The sequence below is a fragment of the Dipodomys merriami genome, unplaced genomic scaffold (genome assembly GCF_024711535.1).
Source record: "Dipodomys merriami isolate MVZ:Mamm:240054 unplaced genomic scaffold, mDipMer1.0.p SCAF_1, whole genome shotgun sequence".
Lineage (NCBI taxonomy): Eukaryota > Metazoa > Chordata > Mammalia > Rodentia > Heteromyidae > Dipodomys > Dipodomys merriami.
Window position 1 is genome coordinate 10,164,709 of NW_027202270.1, and position 21,086 is coordinate 10,185,794.

Here is a 21,086-nt window from a genome sequence, read left to right on the forward strand (position 1 = left end):
GTAAAGCCACCAGCATAACTGCGTTTATTGTATGACACCTTAGCTCTAGTGAATAGTGCTGCAATAACCCCAATGCTTCTCAATGGATGAATGGATCAAGAAAATATAGTATGCATACACAATGGAATTTTACTCATCCATTAGAAAGAATGACATAGTATCATTTGTAAAGAAACAGAAAGACTTGGAAACTATTATGTTAAGTGAAGTAAGTCAGGCCTAGAGAGAAAAAGGATCCACATTTTTCCTTATATGTGGAAGCCAGAGTTAACTTACAAACTCATGAGTAAAAATGCTGGGTGGTATGCAAGGGTATACAAATGCATTAACTGAAATATGGCAGATTTAAAGGAGCGCTCAACTAATATAATTCCTTAGAAAGCCAAAATCAAAGTTCAACAAAACAAAACACCAGGAAATGGGTGCTCAAAAGGGGTAGGGTGGAGTCATGGGGAACAAAAATCCAATAGACATCCTATAAAATTAACAAGAGTGAGGGAGGGGTTGGTTGGGAAGGAAGGGTGAGAATGTTGAAAGGGGTGCCATTGATCAAGGTATACTGTATTCATAAGCTGATTTGTTAAGTGGCAACTCCCTTGTACAACTACTTAATTAAAATGATTTAAATTTAAAACAAAACAAAATGGTATAGGAAGTAATGAAAATGTTAATTAGCTTGATAGAGCTATTCCACAACTTCATGTTATATACATGGAAAACATACACAGGTGCTATTTGTCAATCAAGATAATTAACTTTAAAAACATAGGCTTTTAAAGTAGACCCTAACCCAACCTTACTGATGTCTTTTTAAGAAGGCATTTGTATACACAGAGATACTGAGGATGTGTATGCATAGAGGAAAAAATAGATGAGGACGTAGAGAAAAAGACAGGTATCTTCTAGCCAAGTACAGAGATTCTAGAGGAAACTGAACTTATTGGCACCTTGATCTTGAATGTCTTAGCCTCTGGGGAAGTGAGAAAATACATTTCTGTTGTTTAATCAGTCTATAGCATTTTCTATGACAGCCATGAAAAGCTAATACAATTTAATTGTTATCAAAGAGAATACCACTATCATTATGGTATACAAAATAATCCAAAATGCAAAATAATGTAAGGGTTGAGTGCACAGTCAAGATTATACTGGCTGGATTCTAATCTGAGCTTTGCTCCTTGTAGGATCCCAGCTTCATGCGCACACACAGATACACCTACATAGGTTGCTCACTGGTGCCTGTATACTATGACTCACTTCAACCCCATCCTTTTCTTCTATATACCTATCACACTGACTTTATTGTATTTGAGTACACTTTTAAATAACTTTTGTTTTTTTAATATGTGCACTACACACAAAAAGCAGAGAATATAGTCATCCTTGATCACAAGCAATTCAGCTCAACATGACCTTCCAGATACATCATGGAGACACACTGATCCCTTTTGAGATCCTGAGATGACTGTGTCAGGCATTTCCAATCATGTTGCTCATGGTCGAGACTGTCTCTGGGATCAAGTATAAACCATTATACTCAGCATACCAAGCCCTGGATTCCCACTTCTCTCCACCCTTTTCACTCTGGCTGCTACAATGGAAAAGTTATTATAGTCACCATTCTCTTCCTTCTGCCAACAGACTATCTTTTCATCTCTGAGCCTTTGTCCACTTTCTGTCCACAAACTGCTCTACTCAAACCCTCCATGGGTTCTCATGCTATTACGGTGAAACCCAGACCTATAGACAAACCATAGTCTAGAACTTATTGATTCCAAACTTAGGATCAATACCAAGATTTCTTCAAACTTACACTTTATGCATTCATTTACACACACAGAAAGGATGTTCAGGATCTAAGTATTTTGCCTGTCTATGCTTAAGACAAGGTGATTGATGTGATGATGTCACTTTGGCCACTAAGAAGAAAAGAATATCATGGAGTGTGAGTTTAGAGTGTGTTGTTCCATTTTGCATACATCTCTTCTGTTTGCTGTAGATGCAATTTTCATTTTGGATTTTTAAAGTTAAATGGCTGTTTGTTTATTCATGTGGCTGCAAGGAGCAGAGAGAGACACATTTTTTTTTTTTAGAAAATACAAGTCTTGGCATTTTTAAGGACAGTGCTCATTTGGCCTCATTATTCTGCTAGTTAATTGACAGGGAAGAGCGTCCTAATTGCTCATTAACTCTGATGATGTCCCTCTTGTCTGATGTCAAGGTCTGAGAGATACACAGTATACAGCAGCTGCTGCTTTTTCAGGAAAGAAAATGCATTAAGTTCAGGCAGCTAAAATCCAGACATTTTGATTTTGGTTTTTAAAAATCCTATCTAGGAGAGAATAGAATTTTGTGGGTTTTTTTCCCTCCCTCAGACTAACAAGTTGAACAACATTGCTTATTAAATATTATTTTCTGGAGCCACAGGACTTTCATGGCCTTTCCTTATGGAACTCATTCTTGGTGAGTAGTATAATCTGCCAAAATGACAACGGATTTAAAAGGCACTCAGAGGACAGTTTTGGTGCCTTTTTACTTCCACCCACTGCTGCCCCTACTGCATGTAGGACTAATGAGCAAAAGCAGAACAGAAACAAGCTGTTCACACAGGAATTGCTGGATGGTTTTTGGATCCCTTCTTTAAAGCACAAAAAGAAATCCAGAATTCCACTAAACACACGTCTACATACTAAAAAGCACTGCCACATGCGAAAGGCTCAATATGTTAATAACAGTTAGCAAATAAGCAGGGCAACTATTAAGGGTAGGAAAGTGACATAGCCTGGTAAATACATGTCTCAAAGTTATGCTCCAAATAAGCTTTGCTGGGCCTGCATTAGAAAGTCAGTGGTTTATTTCCCTCCTCACCAAAAAGCATCCTCAAGTAAATTACTTGAGGTTTAAAATTTATCTTTACTGCAGCACAGTGTGCCAAAGAAGGGTCCTGCCAGCCCCCAGAGACCCCAGATATAATGAAGACAGCAGTTGTTCTCTCCAGATGTCACTTCTTCCAGAAGATACTTATTAAACACTTTGTCTCCTTTAATGTCCATGGGCTAGTTTTTATTTTGTGTCAACATTGAACTAGCCAAAAGCAAATGGTTTCCTTTTAGTCTCACTGAGTTGAAAATGGAAAACTATTGGGTTTTGGGTTGTTTAATTTTTATTGGTAAAGAATCCTCCATGCAATGCTATTTTTGTTTTGTTCCTAACAATGCCAAACTCTATTTTGCAATGTAAACATGCTCTTCCACAAAGAGTGTGCCAGCTTCCCCTTTGACCACCACTCTGCATCTCAAGCACCTATGACCTTCCGTTGGGTACAGGTATGAAAAGGCTGAATTCAGTTAGAGCTGCCAAGCATTTTTTTTTTTTTTGTGAGTTATACACAAATGAGCTGCCTGGTGCCAGGGTTCTCAAATGATATAGGGAAACCTTGAAGTAGGATAGAATCTAGAGTGTTCTGGAATCTTCTAGAAAGAAATATTTGCAACTTTCCAGTTTGGGACTATTATGAATAAAGATAGTGAACATTCTATATGTGAACTTCTATTTTCCTATCTGATGCGTATGTGTAAGAATGGTAGACATTATTTAACTTCATTAGAAACTACCAGTTTTGAAATTAGTGGTATTATTTTATTACCTTCAGCCCCACAAAACGTATGAGTCTTCCATTTGCCTCTCATCTTCACAAGCATTTAGTAGTGTCTGCTTTTTAGGCATTAGCCTAAAAGAAATGTTGTTGTTTTTACATTTTCCTAATGAATAGTGATGCTGAATACTTAGAACAAGTGAAACTAACCTACAGTGAGAGAAGTCAGAAAAATGTTTACCCTGTAGCTATATGTGGAAAAATCACTGGGCTATATTATATGCCTATGATCTGTATAGTTTACTTAGAAAAAAACAAACAAACAAAAAGAAAAGAGGAGTCAAGGAGGAATGGCAAGGGAAAAGAAGGAACTGGGGTAAATTGGGAGGACTATCTACCAATAACAGGAGCTGTAGGCCTGCTTCTTATACCACATGTATGGCTAAGTTTAGCCTGGAAGGTTTAGAGATGAAATAGGAAAGGAAAGAAGGGATCACACAAGAAAAAAGAAAAAAGGGTGAGACAATCAGGAGAGATCCTACTTCAGCTGTTCTAGGTTCTGCTCCATCTTCCTGCCCAGTCACAAGCATCCCAAAGAGGCTGCAGGTAAATGGACAAAGTACAGTTCTCCTTGCATTCCAGTATAAAACTCAACTTTATGTTTTAAATGAAATGGGATCATGGTGAGGAGAATGGAAGTACTTAACATTTGTTAATGCATGGGTTCATCCTTATAAAACCTTTATCTCTGTAGATGTAAATAGTTTTGCGAGAATTACAGAATTAGAGAAAATATGAATTGCTTATATGAAGTCTTAGTCTCAGAAGTAAAGATAATTGTCACTTTGCTAAATGTAAACACATTTTTTTATTGTGAAAATACTGTACAGAGGGGTTACAATTACATGGGCAAGATAATGAGTACATTTCTTATCAAGCATTGTAGCCTCCTCCTTTGTTTCCCCTTCCCATCCTCCCCCCCACCCCCCCAATCCTCCTCCCCCTCTCCCCCACACTAAAGTTGTAAAGTTTGTTTTTTTGACATAACGTCTTGTACATCTCATTGTTGCAATGGGTCCACCTGTATCCCTGTTTTAACAATTTGTTTTTTCCCTTCCCCTCCACAAAGTATAACAACATCAAACACAGTGAAAGCAGGGGTTATACTGTGTGGGAGGGACATACAAAGCAACAATGAAATCTCTTATAAATATATTAGAAACAATCACAAGAAAGAAAAAAACATTTGAATACATATCTTAGGGTTCATTTCCCTAACATCAACTTATCTGACCTTTTCTGCTTGACTCAGACATATACTAGCTATTGCAAATAAGGGAAAGCATGGGACCTATGTTTCTTTGGGCCTGGCTTACTTCACTTAATAGAATTTTTTCCAAGTCTTCCCATTTCCTAACAAATGGGGCAATGTCATTCTTTCTGATGGAGGCATAGAATTCCACTGTATATATATACCACATTTTCTTGATCCATTCATGTACTGAGGGGCATCTGGGTTGGTTCCATATCTTAGCTATGGTAAATAAGGCTGCAATAAATATAGTCGTGCTGGTAGCTTTAGTGTGGTCTTGTTTGTGAACATTTGGGTAAATGCCCAAAAGTGGGATTGCTGGGTCATAGGGGAGCTCTATGTGGAGTTTTTTGAGGAACCTCCATACTACTTTCCAAAGTGGTTGAACAAGTTTACACTCCCACCAACAATGCAGTAGGGTTCCCTTCAGTCCACATCCCCTCCAGCATCTGTTGTTACTAGAGTTCTTGATATAGCCATTCTAACTGGGGTTATTCTCAATGTTGTTTTGATTTGCATTTCTTTTATGGCTAGAGAGGTTGAACATTTCTTCATGTATCTATTGGCCATCCTTCTTTCCTCTTCAGAGAAGTTTCTCTTTAAATCGTTAGCCCACTTATTTATTGGGCAGTTAAACACAACATTTTTATTGGCAGTTATTAACCCTGTCAAAAACAAATTTTACTCTTACAAGATCACTGCTTATACCCTGCTTCTCATATGACTCACTATGGACTTGCTTCTTTGTTTATTGGCTCATATTACTCTATATGATGAGTTATTTACCCTGTCTCCTATTGCAGCACGATTAGGCCATTTAAGATTTTCCAAAGCAAGTGATTATAATGTTACTTAAATTAGCTTAATATTTATAGTAGTCTTAATGACTTTGCACAAATGTGTCCTATATGAAAACAAAAGTGGATTTGAGTAACATAGATGTGACATAAGGAGATGGTTGGTCCTCTAATTGAGATTGCTGAAACACATAATACGCACGACTCTCACATCTGGCTCGCACAACTCACTGCAACAGAATTATAAATAGTGTTGGATCCTTGGAGAAGTGCCATGTGACAAAACTAGCCCTCTCTAAAAGCTGAGTTTGTGATTCTATAATAAATGGCAACCACCACATGATTCTTGTTTTTTTTTCTGTAGCATCACAACACAATAAAATGGGTGGAGGAAGGCATGTAAATATGAGTGAGATTGCTTAAAGGAGCTATAGCAGACAGCAGGGGAAATTCTCACACAAATATTTGCTATTAGCAAAGAATTAGGGTAATGTGTTGAAGACTCAGCATAAAATTCTGCTGTCTTGCTGGGTGAAGGTGGCTCACATCTGTAATACTAGCTACTCAAGAAACTCAGATCTGATAATCATAATTCAAAGCCAGCCTAGGTAGCAAAGTCCTAGTAGAGCACCAGCCTTGAGCAAAAAAGCTCAGAGACAGTGCTCAGGTCCTGAATTCAAGCCCTAGGAGTAGTAGAAAAAAGAAAAACTCTGACCCCCTAAAGGAATATTTAAACCTCCACTCCCTGAAAGTACATATGTACATTTTTGTCATAAGTCATTTCTAAAAGGAAAACTATTGAAGACCAGTTCAATTTAAATTAACTATGAAAATATTCACAATTCGACTGTTTCTAAGATATCCACAGTAAAAACAGCATTTCTGAGGCCACGTATGGTAGACCTGTAGACCCAGCCCTCGGGAGGCTGAGACATCAGGAGTTTGAGATCACCATGCACAACACAGTGAATTCTTGTCTCAAAAATAAATAAAACAAGCCAGGTGCTGATGGTTCATGCCTGTAATCCTAGTTACTCAGGAGGCTAAGGTCTGAGTATCTGGGTTTGAAGCCAGCACAGGTAGGAAAGTCTGTAAGACTCTTATCTCCAATAAACTATTCAGAAAAAGCCAGTAGTGGCACTGTGGCTCAGGTGGTAGAACACTAGCCTTGAGTACAAAGAGGCCCTGAGTTCAAGCCCCAGGCCCAGAAATTACTAATTAATTAATGACATAAAATGCCATTATTTTCAAATGCTTAGGTGCTACCTTGTTTAGTAAAGGCAAATGGTGGTGCAGCAGATTACTTGTGATTGTTGACAGTGAGCACTTTAGGGGTGTGTGTGTTCTAAGAGGCATTTGAAATTCAAGTGTTTTTATTTGAAGAGGACATTTCTTCTTGATATAACTTATTTCCCACTTTTAAAATTTGTATTAGCAATTTTTGCTTAAAACACCTATGGACAAGAGTCTTAATCTGTTTTCTGTTGCACTAGGAAAGCTGGGGAGGTAGGGGGTTCTAAGAGCATGCAGTTGGTGAGGATCACAAGAAGCTTCATCCCATGGTAGAATGTGGAAGGTGCATGGGGACCAAGGGGACCCAAGCTTTATAACAACCCACTTCCTGGGTAACTAAGCCAGCAATACAAGAGTAACAATTCACTCCTACTAGAAAGGTGGTGATACCTCTTAATGGTCCATCATCTCTCACAGTTCACATTGCGGAAGCAAATGTCAATGTCAACACTTGTTTTGTTTGTCAGAGACACACCGTATTCAAACAGCAAAACGTTTGTGGACAAAAGTAAGTGAAATGTCGACATTCTAAGTTAGTGAAGACTCGTCTAGAGGGATCACACCTAATGAATGCAGTTTCAGCTTCTATGACGATCACAGCAGTTCACTCAATTGTAATAACGTAAGTGTCAGTTACATGGGCTGACGACACGGAGGGCTATATAGTCCTCAGTGCATACATTAGTTGGGCTGATCTCCACATGATGGCCTAGACATGCTGTTTCTGAAGTGACTGCTCTGTATATTGTAAAATGTGTCCCAACTAGGAATAACATATCTGGCCTTTCGGTACCGTATTTCCCACTTAGGTGCAACCCTGGGCAAGTCACTTAATCCTTCCATACCTCTGTTTCACAATCTAAGATGTTGAAAATGATTTAAAATGTTTGATTTTTGCTGTGTGTGGTATAATCCTAGTATAATCACTTCCTAGCATGGTACCCTCCTGAGAATGGTCACTGGTCTGGAAAGAATTTTGCCAAATCTTCATCAATAGCTGCATTCTAAATGCGCAATCGTTTCTATCTTGGTGGTAGGGTGAGAGAGTACTTTTTACTTCTTTTTGCTCATTTGAATGTTCCATAGTAAATCTAAAACACTATAGTTTGGTAGCACCAAAAGTAGTCTGTATCTGAGGAGGGCGCATGGGGTGTGGGTAAATTCACTTGACAACAGGTGTGGTAGTACATGCTTGCAACCCCAAGTAGTATAGGCTAAGGCAGGAGGACAGTGAGTTTTAGGTCAGATTGTGCTACTTAGTGTTGTCATTAGCATACAAGAACATGATGCCTTTCATTAGTCAATGATAGTGAGGATAAGTAGCAAAGATATAAATTAGTTCACATATAACTACTACGGTCAATTTTCAAAATATGTTTAAATTATTTTAAGTTTCTCTCTCTCTCTCTCTCTCTCTCTCTCTCTCTCTCTCTCTCTCTCTCTCTCTCTCTCTCTCTCTCTCTGTCAATGGCTACTCTATACATAATACTTTAAAATATGGGACCTAAAACCAGTCATCTAAAGAAAGTATTGTTCCACACTACAATTGCATGTAGACAATTTGACAGATGGCACTTTAAAAGAAATTATATAGAAAGTTTTCCTAGGAGAAAGCACACCAAATACAAAACAAAAGGCAAAAAGACAAAACGATAAAACTAAGTGGCCACACAAGGAATCAGCCATACATTTCTGTCCTGGCTGCATGGCTCCTGCTAAGTCAGCAGTGACCTTTTTCATATGTTAAAAACTACCCACTGTGTACACCTGCTTTGGACCAAGGCAGGCTCATATACTCATATAACCAAGTAAGATGCGACCATCTGATTTATGTCTATACCAACTTAGCTCTGCTGTCTATAGTTGTGTGAGTTTATCTTCATGGGTAAGCCCTGAGACCTAAATGTCAAGTACTCACCAATATTCTCAGTATATATCTCAGTCCTCAGTACTCCATCATTTCTGCCATACCCTTCCTCCAAAACAACCATTACTGTGTGTAACATACACTCATAAAAATTCAACGTATTTAATTCTTCTGAGGAATTTCCATATAATATTGAAGACAGACAAATGATACTTTCACATACCTTCATTAGTACAAGGGAAAAAATGTTCAACTTAATTAACACAAACCTTCTCTTCCTTTCTTTTTAAAATTTAAATCATACTTCAAGTGATTCATATGAATGTATGATGCTTATAAACAGGATACAAACATATTATCAAATAATTGCTTAGCAAAAAAAAATTAATTTGGAACCTAAATATTATTCCCATTTGATGTACACACACACACACACACACATAATTTTACATATAAAGACTAAGTATAGACAAAGCCCAACCAGTTTCATTCCCAAGCAAAGACCTGCATCGTATCTGCTACCATACTTTCACATATGGCTAAGGAGCACAGCACGTGGCACATTGTACGTATTGGGGATGACAACTCTGCCTGGTTTTCACATGACAGCCGAAAGTGTGATTATGGCCATTTGCCTTTCAGAAGGGTCTAAGAGAAGCACAAGTTTTTCCACATGTCAGTCAGTGAGGATTTCCAGCTTTACCCAGGACACAGGCGACAGACTGAAGTTGAAAAGGACAGGGCTTTGTACCAAGTGCCAGCTGAATTTGGTGGCAAGGCTACTGAGAAAAACAACAATCAAAGCAGCCACAAATGACACAGGGCAGGGAGTGGGGAGGGGAAAGAGAAAATGCAATGGGCTAATGCTTCTAGTTGGCACCTGCTTTTTGACTCAAAGAAAAAGATGGCTCTTTTGCCAAAATTTTTTTTATTATTATGCTATCAGCTGCCTCTTGGACTGATTTATAAGAGCTGAGACTGCCAACAGAACAAGACAAGATTGCTGTTAGTAGGACATGTGCAAGCCCTTAAAGTAGTAGAGATTTTGCCATTTCTTCTACAAAGACTACTGAAGTATTATTATGCCTGGCATGCACACAAGGGCTTGTAATTATGGCCAGGTACTATTACGGAACATGATAATAGAAAATTCTGAGGTTAAAAGCTTGCTACCTTGATTCTTAATTACCTTTACAATATATTTGACTAAAGAACAACCTGAAACTAATTATGCAGGGTTAGCATTCTTTCTACCAAATGAATTTCTCTCAGTTGTCTCTTTCAAAACTCAGCATTATTGGTGACAATCACATGGACATTCCTTAGTGTGAGTACCTGGTACTTAATCAGAGAATTAAGTATTTTTAATGCTTTATTATATTGATTTCATAAGGCAGAGATCCTAAGTTTAAAAATGAAGAAGCTGGTAAAATCAATGTATAAGGAATAGATTTAGATTGCAGTGAAGCATAGGAAAGCTCTGCTCACAGCTGGAACAATGGAAGTTAGAAAGAGCATCCCTTTCACTTACAGAATTAAAATAAATGCTGGGGGCCTGCAGGCTGGTAAGAGTCCAGAGAAAGCAGCACCCTGTCCTTTGCTACCTTGGTGTAGCCAATGAAGGAATGGAAGCCTTTGTAAAGCCTGGAGGAAGGACAAGGATGTTAGTTTTTCTTTCCTGTAGAACCAGAACTAGGGCTAGTTGAACTAGTAGAACATTTAGAAGGTCACAGGGCCAAATCCCAGGGACACAATAACTGTCCCAGACCAAGGCTTAACCAAAACACACCTCCACCTGCCTCCCACCACCAGACAAGAGGCCCAGAGTAACAAGAAACAACAATGTTCCACTGGACAGGCTTGATGAGAGGGAAGAGAACCCACATCATCACAGAATTCAAGGAGGACCTGAAATAAAAATGCAAGCTTGCACTGAGAAAAGTTCCAAGCAAATATATCTTCATCATAAAAAAAACTGGTTAACCCTAAAAGAATTAGAAACTTTTAGTGTACTCAGGGTAACCATAGCAACAATCTCTGTTCAGTATTACTCATAATTCTGTGTAATTCAAAATAATCACTGAAGTCAACAACACAAGCAGAAAACAATCAGGGATCTAGGAGACCTAAATGAGAGGACTGGCTAACTTCTTGTAATTATCCTCTTTGGAACACTCTATGTAACAATAACAGACTGTTCTCATGTTACATTTTTAGCAGGATGGACTACAGTATACAAAGCTATGTCAATTTTGGGAATTGACATAGTTTAGTATATTAACAGACTGAAAAAGAGAAAGGATATCATCATTTCAACAGACATCAAAATATTTCAAAAAGTGCCACTTAGAATAGTGTATTACCTCTTCCACAAATATACTTTTTTAATTTGTTTATTGTCAAGGTGATGTACAGAGGGGTTATAGTTACATAAGTAGTAAGTACACTTCTTGTCAAACTTGTTAACCCTTCCCTCATTTTTCTCCTACTTTCCCTCCCCCAAGTCCTCTACTCAAGTTGTACAGATCATTTCTAACATACTGTCTTGTTGCATTGGTTTCCCCACCACCACCACCCTTGTCCTTTGTCTCACCATTCTGTTGTTTCCCTTCCCTTCCCTAACTGAGATAAATGTATATACAATAGCAGAATACCAAAATCAAAATCAAATACAGTGACTACATGGGATATACCATAGGGGAAGAACATACAAAAGAAACAAGAAATCACCTAGTACATTTAAAACAACAAAAATAAAAAAAAAACCTCTTGTGTGCAGGTCTTGGAGATCATTTCACTTGGCATCATCTTATATGGTCAAATGTATGGTATGCAGCTATTGAGCTACTCTGCTCATTTGCTAAGAAGTAAAGTGAGCCAGACCCAAAGAAACATAGGTTCCATGGTTTCCCTTATTTGCAATTATACTTTAAAACATAGAGAATTTTTACACTCAAAATTACAAAACATTGGTCAAAGAAGTCAAAGCACATGTAAACAAATGGAGAAATACGCTGTGTTGATGGATTAGAAAGCTCATTAACACCATGAGGTTAATTCTTTCCCAACTGCGCTTAGCAAGATTTTAGTGGATATTAATATTCTTCTAGAACTTATGAGGAAAGGAAAAGGAACTAAAGGAACTACAGCAGTTTTGAAAAAAATAAAGTTGAAAGCTTTTTACTAATTTTAAGATTTTAAGAATCTATGAATCTATTGAAATCTGAGAGTAGTATTGTTGAAGGGACAGGTTTCCACATAGATCATTGCAAAAGAATATAAACTACAGGAACAGATTCATGTAAATATAATCAGTTGTCATCTGGCAAAATATAAGGGCAATTCAACGGAAAAATAATGATCTTTATGCTGTGTTGAAACCGAAGTCTAGGCAAAGAAATAAACCTCAATTCATACTTAATATTTTATTTTAAAAACAAGGACTAAATTAAAATCAGGAATGTATCTCAACTTGAACCATAAAGCTAAGAAATTCCTAGAAGAAAATATGGAAATTTTTCTCCATACTTATAGGTTCGGGAAAATAATTCCCTTAGAACAGAACTAAGATCTTTAATATTAAAAATGGAAAATTGTACTTCATCCAAATTAAATTTTTTAATTCAATTAATTAATTCATTTATTTGGTTGGTCATGGGGCTTGAACTCTGGGCTTGGGAGCTGTCCCTGCGCCCTTCAGCTCAAGGCAAGTACTCTATCGCTTGAGCCACAGCACCACTTCCGGTTTTCTAGTGGTTTATTGGAAATAAGAGTCTCATGGACTTTCTTGCCCGGGCTGGCTTTGAACCATGATCCTCAGATCTCAGCCTCCTGAGTAGCTAGGATTACAGGCGTGAGCCACCAGCACCTGGCCCAAATTAAAATTTTTGTGTCACAGATTAAGAAAGTGGAAAAATAAGTCAAAGATCAAGGAAAAAATAATTACAAATCACATATCTCATAAAGAAATTGTATCCAGAATATAAAAAGAATTTTCAAAACACAGTTAAGGAGAACAACCCAATAAAACATAAGCAAAATAATGAGTCAATTTCAGCAAAGACACACAGGTGGTAAATAAACACATGGAAAGAAATATTCTCTTTCTTTGGAGCAATGAAAATTAAAACTAGAGAGTAACATCCATTACAGATCTATTAGAATGGCTACAGAAACAGCAACTGAAAATTCTCTGTGCTGAGAAGGATCTGGAACAAGAGGAACTCTTACATGCTGTCAGTGGAAATACAAAATGAGTACAAGCCCTTTGAAACTCAGTTGGGCAGTTACTTTCAAAGTTGGATATACAGTGACTATACATCCCAGTAAGCCCACCTTTAAAAGTTATGTTCACTCAAATAACCCACAAGTGAATTTTTCTAGCAGACTAATTCCTAAAGCCCAAATAGAGAAACTACCCTAAGGTCCTTTAACTAAAGAAAGAATTGAAGAATAAGCAAAAACTGTGATATATATATATATATATATATATATATATAAAAATACACACATATATATGTGTATATATATATCTATACACACACACACACACACACACACACACACACACATACACACACACACAATCACAATAGAATACAGCTCCTTCATAAAAGGGAGTAAATTGTTAATGCCCTTAACAGAGTGAAGTGAAAGAAGTCAAAAGGGAAATACTGTGATTCTATTTCCATGACATCCAGAGAAAGCATAGTTCTGCTGATGACTATGACCCACCATCATTGGGAGATGTAGATGATATAGGGAGAGTGAAAAAAAAATATCTGGAGTGATACAAATGCTCTGTACTTGATTTTTTAAAATTTATTTTAAAGGTGATGAATACGGTAGTTACAGTTACATAAGTAAGGTAATGAGTACATTTCTTTTTGAGCACTGTTATCCTCTCCCTCATTTTCTCCCAGTAGATCTTGATTTTGGGGGGGGGGGGTTGGTTGTGGGGCTTGAACTCTGCGCCTGGGCACTGTCCCTTAGCTTTTCAGCTCAAGGTGAGTGCTTTACCACTTGAGCCACAGCACCACTTCCAGCTTTTTCTGCTTATGTGGTACTGAGGAATTGAACCCAGGCCTCATGCCTGCAAGGCAAGCACTCTACCAATGAGCTACTTTCCCAGCCCTGTATCTTGATTTTTTGAGAACGGACGTTCATTCTTGTCAAAATTCATGTAACTATGCTACAAAGGAACACATTTTAGTATAAAAAATAAAAAGAGGTAAATATTATTACAAAACCTAATGAAACTGATAATCTTGCCAAGATCATCAGAGACTATAAAAAACAGTAGTTAGAAGGTTCTTAGGAAACAGGATATTCAGAGTGATATTGAGTCACCTTATACAAGGCATGTTAACGAGAAAGGGAAGAAATGTCCTTTGCCAACTGAGATCTGTCACTTGTCACCTGAACCCAGTGCTCAAACTTAGCAGTGTGAACAAAATGGTTTGATACTGTATCTCTCCTGACATGATACGTTATGAAGAACATAGAATTATCTATCCATGTGCTAAAACTGTTTAACTCAAATCTAACTAAGTCCTCAAATATAAGTGCCTCTCAATATATGAAATATAGAGAATGGAGGGGAAAAAAATCAAATGGCACCATGAAGAAACAATCAAACTGTGAAATTTCTACAGTTTAATAGGACTAATCTCTAAAAGAATAAGAGGGTTTAGTTTTATATTAAAAAAGAAATAAATGTAATACCAGAAAAACTAGTTATAAAAATTTTGAGAAAACTGAAAAGTTTTGTGTTTCAATAAATATTAGATATTATTAGGATTTTAATTCCAACTGATTGATACGACAATGGTAATATGCCCAAGGAGCAGAATGTTCTTTAAAGTCACATAATGTCTACAACCACTGTCAAAGGGTTCAGCCCAAACAACTCTCACATCTCCTCTTCATGCTCCACCCCTAAACACAGAGTTCTATATTCAAATAAGTTTGGGAAGGAGAGTAAGCTAGACCCCCTTAAAGAGCCACATACTGATGATTAAGATTAGTTCTGCAATTGAGGAACCAATTTATTAAATTCCAAACTTACTTGACCACAGAATTTTATTTTCAATGAATGTTTTAAATCAGCATATGGAACTAGTTTTAAGAACAGTAACCTAAAGAGACTTCTTGAAATACATATAAAATAGCATAACAACAAATGAATTTACTTTATAAGATGTGTATATTAATTTAAACTTTATTTTCCTTACAACACATTTTTCATATTTTTATTATTTTATTAAGACACCTAAAGACATTTTTTAAAAGCCTTCATGATTCTTTACTTTTTCAATTGGAAAATATTCACTTTGGATTGTAATCATATTTTCATTTTACCAAAATGTCATTTTTTTGTGGATGAATAATGTCTATTTTACAGCTGAATTATAAATGATTTAATCTCTGTTCACATGGTTGTACAAATTTCAAACTACCCAAGTTTATGTTATATTTAATTATGAAATGAAGAACTGATATGCAAATTTTGGATACAAAGCTCCATTACTTCTTAAATAGGCTAGATTTGTTATCATTAAAAATAGAGGTCTTGGTTCTACATTTGCAATATGCTTTCCAGGGGGGTTCTACTAGTTGACATTCTCCTCAGCAGAAATTACCAACACAACATGGGGTGAGATAAAAAGCGAGTGACTTTCTGTTAATACGGAGCAAACTACTCTCAAAGCACACTGCTGGTTGGTAAAAATCTCCTTTTAAATTATATGCTGAGATTTTTTTGAACACTTTAATAGATCTTAGTGTTAAAATCTAAACCTTTTCCTTGTCACATATTTTGTTAGAATATCTATCGCTGTATGGAGTCCCACTTTGCTTTTGGTTTGGACTTACTTGGATCTTATCTCCGAGGACAGTTAATTCATCCCATTTGCAATGTTTAGCTCATCCCTCCCATTGGGGAATGTGTCTTCTCAGGAATCTGAATGTCTCTATCCTTTTATGGAAAGTAGTTTCTTAATCATGGTGTGATTAAAATTTCAAGAATAATAGAAAAATCTATTGCTATATTTTTTATGGCTCTACCTCTTTTTTATTTTTCAAATTATCTTTAGGTATTTATACAAAGGAGCTGCCATTTGATAAAGCAGTTTATGAATACAATATATCTTGATCAATGTTAACCCTTTCAATACACACCCACTGTTCCTCTACCTATCCCTTCCTCTCTTTTTTTAAAATTTTGTAGCATATACATTTGATTCTTGACTGTTCACTTGCCTATCCCTTACCCCCACATACCACCCTTTTTGAGTACCCACTTCCTGGTGTTTTACTATGATGAACTTTAATTTTGCCTTTCTACGGAATTGCTCTTTGAGTTCTCCCTTAAATCTACAGCATTTTAGTTAATACATTTGTGTATACTTTTGCATACTATTGCTTTATTTTTTCTTTTAAAGAATTTTTAAATTTATTTTTACTATTTAATAAGTTTAGAGTTGACTAAGTTATAGTTAGGATCAAGCCTAAATTTTCCCCTAAAGCAACCTAATTTTCCCAACACAGTTTATTTAATAAACAATCTCCTGACAATGTTTTCTATGCCATAAGACAAAAAGGTCTAGACATGCAGGTACAGGGACACAGTCACATAAGCAATGATGTTAAACCAAATCACTGTGTGTTAGATTCATCAAGCAGTCATTTGAGTGACAAACAGCAGGTAACAACGTGTGTTTTTCCTGTGATTTTATATGAATGCAGAGAAGCCCTTCAATTTAGAAAATATGTAAGTAGGGAAATGGGGATCAAAGAAAAAAATCCCAATGATGACTTTATTGTGAAAGGTGAGATGATAAAAATAATTCAGCCTAACTCTGTACCTCTGAATCATGAAGAATTCCACACTCACAAAAGTCACATTTTTCCACCAAACAACTATTTTAGGCAGAGGCAGAAACAAAACAGCTGGCTTCAAAATACTCTCAGAAACAGTCTTCTTCTCAAGCAAGTCTTATAGTCCCTGATGTATTTAAAAAAAAAAAACCACCTGTTTTCAAAGTAAAGTACTTGTTTTAAGGATAAGATGATAAAATATAAAAATTATTTGAAATAAAGGTAGTAGAAACATCATACTATTTTTTGGGGTCCGGTTGTGGGGCCTGAACTTGGCCTGGGCACTGTCCCTCAGCTCTTCAGCTCAAGGCTAGCACTCTACCACTTGAGCCACAGCGCCACTTCCGGCTTTTTTCTTTTTGCTTATGTGGTGCTGAGGAATCCAATCCAGGGCCTCAGGCATGCAAGGCAAGCGCTCTACCACTGAGCCACCTTCCCAGCCCCATATCATACTATTTTTATTACCATTCAGCCTACGTTCTCTTCTAAGTTATTTTACATGAAGTTTTTTTAAAAAGATAATGTGATTAAGTTTATGAAACTCATATTACTATTATATTCTGAAATCTCTCAATTGTATATGTCTAATTGTTTTGGCCTATTACTAAATAAATATTAATTGTTGTGCAGAAAATTTAATATTAACTACTTACATTAGCCTAATAAGAATAGCTTAATATTTATTGATTAAAGTCTCAGACATATTGTAACTTCCTTCTCATCCACAAAATGTAAGACCTTTCCTCTGATATTCTTTTTTTTTAATTTTTTATTTTCTGGTCGGTCATGGACTTGAATTCTGGGCTTGGGCGCTATCCCTGCACTCTTCAGCTCAAGGCAAGCACTCTACCCCTTGAGCCACAGCACCACTTCCAGTTTTCTGGTTGTCAATTGGAGATAAGAATCTCACAGACTTTTCTGCCTGGGCTGGCTTCGAACTGTGATCCTCAGATCTCAGCCTCCTCAGTAGCTAGGATTACAGGCGTGAGCCACCAGCGCCCGGCTCCTCTGATATTCTTACGAGAGGAACACAAAGGTGCAATACCTATATCATCTGATCATAAAAAATATAATAATATATAATATATATTTATACATGTAATATATATAAATACATAATAATAAAAAATGAACTCTAGGAAATGGAAATAAGAGGATTTCTTTCTTTGCTGCTGTTTTTGTTTTCTTTTCCTTTTGCCTTATTTCTTTGTTATTTATCTTTAGGAAATGGATGGACAGGGGGGCGAACAAATGTAGCAGTGATATTCACCAGACACTATGCTGAAAATGAACTATACAACTTGTGGGTGGACTGGAGAGAAAAACTGGGAGAGAGTGATGGAAGGGGAGACATTGTTCAAAAAGAAATGTAGCCTTTAACTGATTTATATAACCCTTCTGTACATCACCTTTATAATAACAATTAAAAATGCATTTTAAAAAAGACCTTTCCTCTGTAGTTTTAGAGACTCAAGTTTCTAAAATTGCTCCAAGTCCCCAGATGTATAAAATCAGAGGATGCTTTCAATTTTACCTTCCTTGGGCTCTGGGATATGAGCAATTACTTAAGTCATACTTTTCTTTGTGAGAAAGACACCTGTTCTAACAGATTTGGATGGGACATGTCCTTCCAAAAGGCTCACGTGATCTCTAGCTAGTAGTAATTCTGGAGGATAATGGATAATAAGGTTGTTACCCTTATTAATGGATTAATCTGCTGGTGAGCTCACTGCTGAATGGGTTAATTAGGAGGTAGGGACTGGTTAAAGAAATATTCAGGGAATCTACTTTGCTCTGGCCCTTCCCCCCCGCCCTGCTTCTTGGCTATCATAAAATAAGCAGCTTTTGCTACAAGCTCCCACAGCCATGATGCTTTGCTTCTGTCTTAAGCACCAATGTGGATCCCACTGACCTCAAATTAAAACTTTTGGAATCATGAGTCAAAAGAAGTTATTCTTCCTTTAAGTTGCCTCTCTCAGGTATCTTGTCAGCAACCACAGCAACAAAAAATATCTAACACAATAACTTAACTATTAGTAATTTCCATCCATGGTGGGAGTGTATAACAGATGCTTAGAAATAAAACCGCAAGAATTTGAGGTATATTTGCTCACATTTCTTTTCTCTGGGCTACAGTTCACATGGAGATATTTCTACATCCCACATTCAAACACTGCCTCAATGTACTTGATTTTTCCCTGACTTTCATCTTTAATCGTTTTTGAAGTCTTGCTTTTAGGCTTCTATGTTTTCTTAACAGAAGTTAATAATTCAGTGTTACTCTCCAACATGTAAGCCCAATTCTTTTCTCTCTTGCTAAGTTCTAGGCTCTTGGGATTCACTTGAAGTTTAGAGTAGGAGATGGAGATGGCTGTACAAAGACCATGCTGAGAAGCACTGCCTGCCTGCTTGTCTTATGTTTCTTGTTTCCCGCAGTAACCACTAAACCTCAGTAGGAGTGATCATGAAAATTTGCTGAAATATAGGCCCCCAGTCCCCAGGGCTAAAGCGTGCTCCTCATGATTGTGATGTGGCAGTGCTCTGACTATATGTGATGTTCTGCCTTGCACACTCCCCACACTCCCCATAACCTCTGCGTGACAATGCTACTCTTCCAACAAAAGAGAGAGTCTACTTTCATCTCAGTGAGTCTGTTCTTGTAACCTGCTTTGGGGATTCTATAGAATGGAACCGCCATTGTGCTGTCGCAAGCCTTGCTTGTTCCCATACCTGCTCCTAGAATTATGCCATTAACTGCTATGGCCAGGCAAGCCTGCTGTATGAGAACTGTCAGCCATGTAAATGAGGCCACTGTAAAGCAGCCATTACCCAACTGACCACTGAAGGGACTGTAGCTTGCCAGTAGGACAAAATAAAGCAGCCTGGCCTAGTTGATCTCCACACTTTGTGTGTGTGTGTGCGTGCGTGCACACGCGCGTGAGCACATGCATGCATGTGTGTATGTGAGCACAGGCTTAGCACTGGGGCTTGAACTCAGGGCCTGGGTGCTGGTATTGAGCTTTTTTTTTTCTCAAGGCTAGTGCTCTACCACTTGAGCCACTTTCAGCTTTTTTGGTAGTTAATTGGAGATAAGAGTCTTAGGGACTTTCATGTCCAGGCTGACTATGAACCATTTGCCACATCCTGATAGAATACGGATACCTAACAGCTCTAATACTCTTCACCTGAGAAATAAGTTATTTCTACACGCTGGCCATTTTCCCAATCCAAGCTCTTATTGCTTGTTCAGACTATTACAGCATTTAGGCTTGAGTTTCCATTTACTGCCCCCACTCCCATGCACACTGCTGTGCCACAACTGCATTCCTTAAAGTTCGGAATGGTCATCCTTCAGTATTCTCTTAAAGGGGCACAACACTCTGTCAGTGTTCAGTCCTTGCTTACAGAATTATGGTTGTCAGATCATAAAACGGCCCTGAAAACACTGCTCTCCCGATCAGAACTCTATTAGCAATAACATCCTATGCTGCATATATTGTCCATGGGGCCTGTTTAACCCTAGGACTTCTGCCCAGAGGACCCAGCCTAGAATGCCACTTTTAGTCCTCTACTCAAAAGTGAGGGCAGGATATGAACACCCTTATTTCTTCTGTGTCCACGATGACAGACTCCGGGTAGAATGCACTGTGAAATGTGTTTATACTTACGTAAATTCTTCCCAGTTTTGAAGGTTCAGCTCAAGGGACGCCTCTTCCATAAAAGTCTGATGGCTGCATTCAATAAAAAGCTTACTGCCTTCTCTTTGCCTCAGTGCCTCCCTCCAGCCTCTCCTAGGCACCTGATACTGAGGTTACTTATTCAGCATAGCATCTAGCACGAATGTACTCTACCAGAAATTATAAACATTTTGGGAGCAGATTCCATCTGTTACCAGTGTTCTCCTTGTTGTCTAGCACAAGCAAAAGTGCTTAGTGAATGAATGGGTGCTTTTTAGTCACTAAAAAGCCCAATAAAAACAGGAATAGTCAACCTCATAAGCCAGACCAAGAACAAAGATGGTAGAATACGTTTATCAGTTCTCACATACCAATTTATAAAAATAAGTCTTCTGGAATGCCTGTTAGAAATTAAAATCCCTAGGCTCTGTGCCTGCAGAGATTGATTGTGTGGAATTTACAGCTGAGTTTGGATCCCAGACAACCTACGGGAAATTTATGGACCATACTGATAGAGTGATACAAGAACTGCTCTACAGACAGGAGTTCCAAAGGAGCCCTTCTCTAGGCACACAAGATTATTATTTTTTTTAAGTTTCTTGACTTCAATGTCAAATCACTGAGTACAGTGGGCCTATAAAAAGATCCACTTTAACAGCACACACAC

General features: G+C 37.5%; 1 protein-coding gene across 3 annotated transcripts in view; it reads right to left on the reverse strand.

The window, feature by feature from the left end:
• The window catches only part of Rhbdd1 (rhomboid domain containing 1), a 147,593-nt gene that overhangs the window by 38,842 nt on the left and 87,665 nt on the right, over positions 1-21,086 (reverse strand). The window lies entirely within an intron of this gene.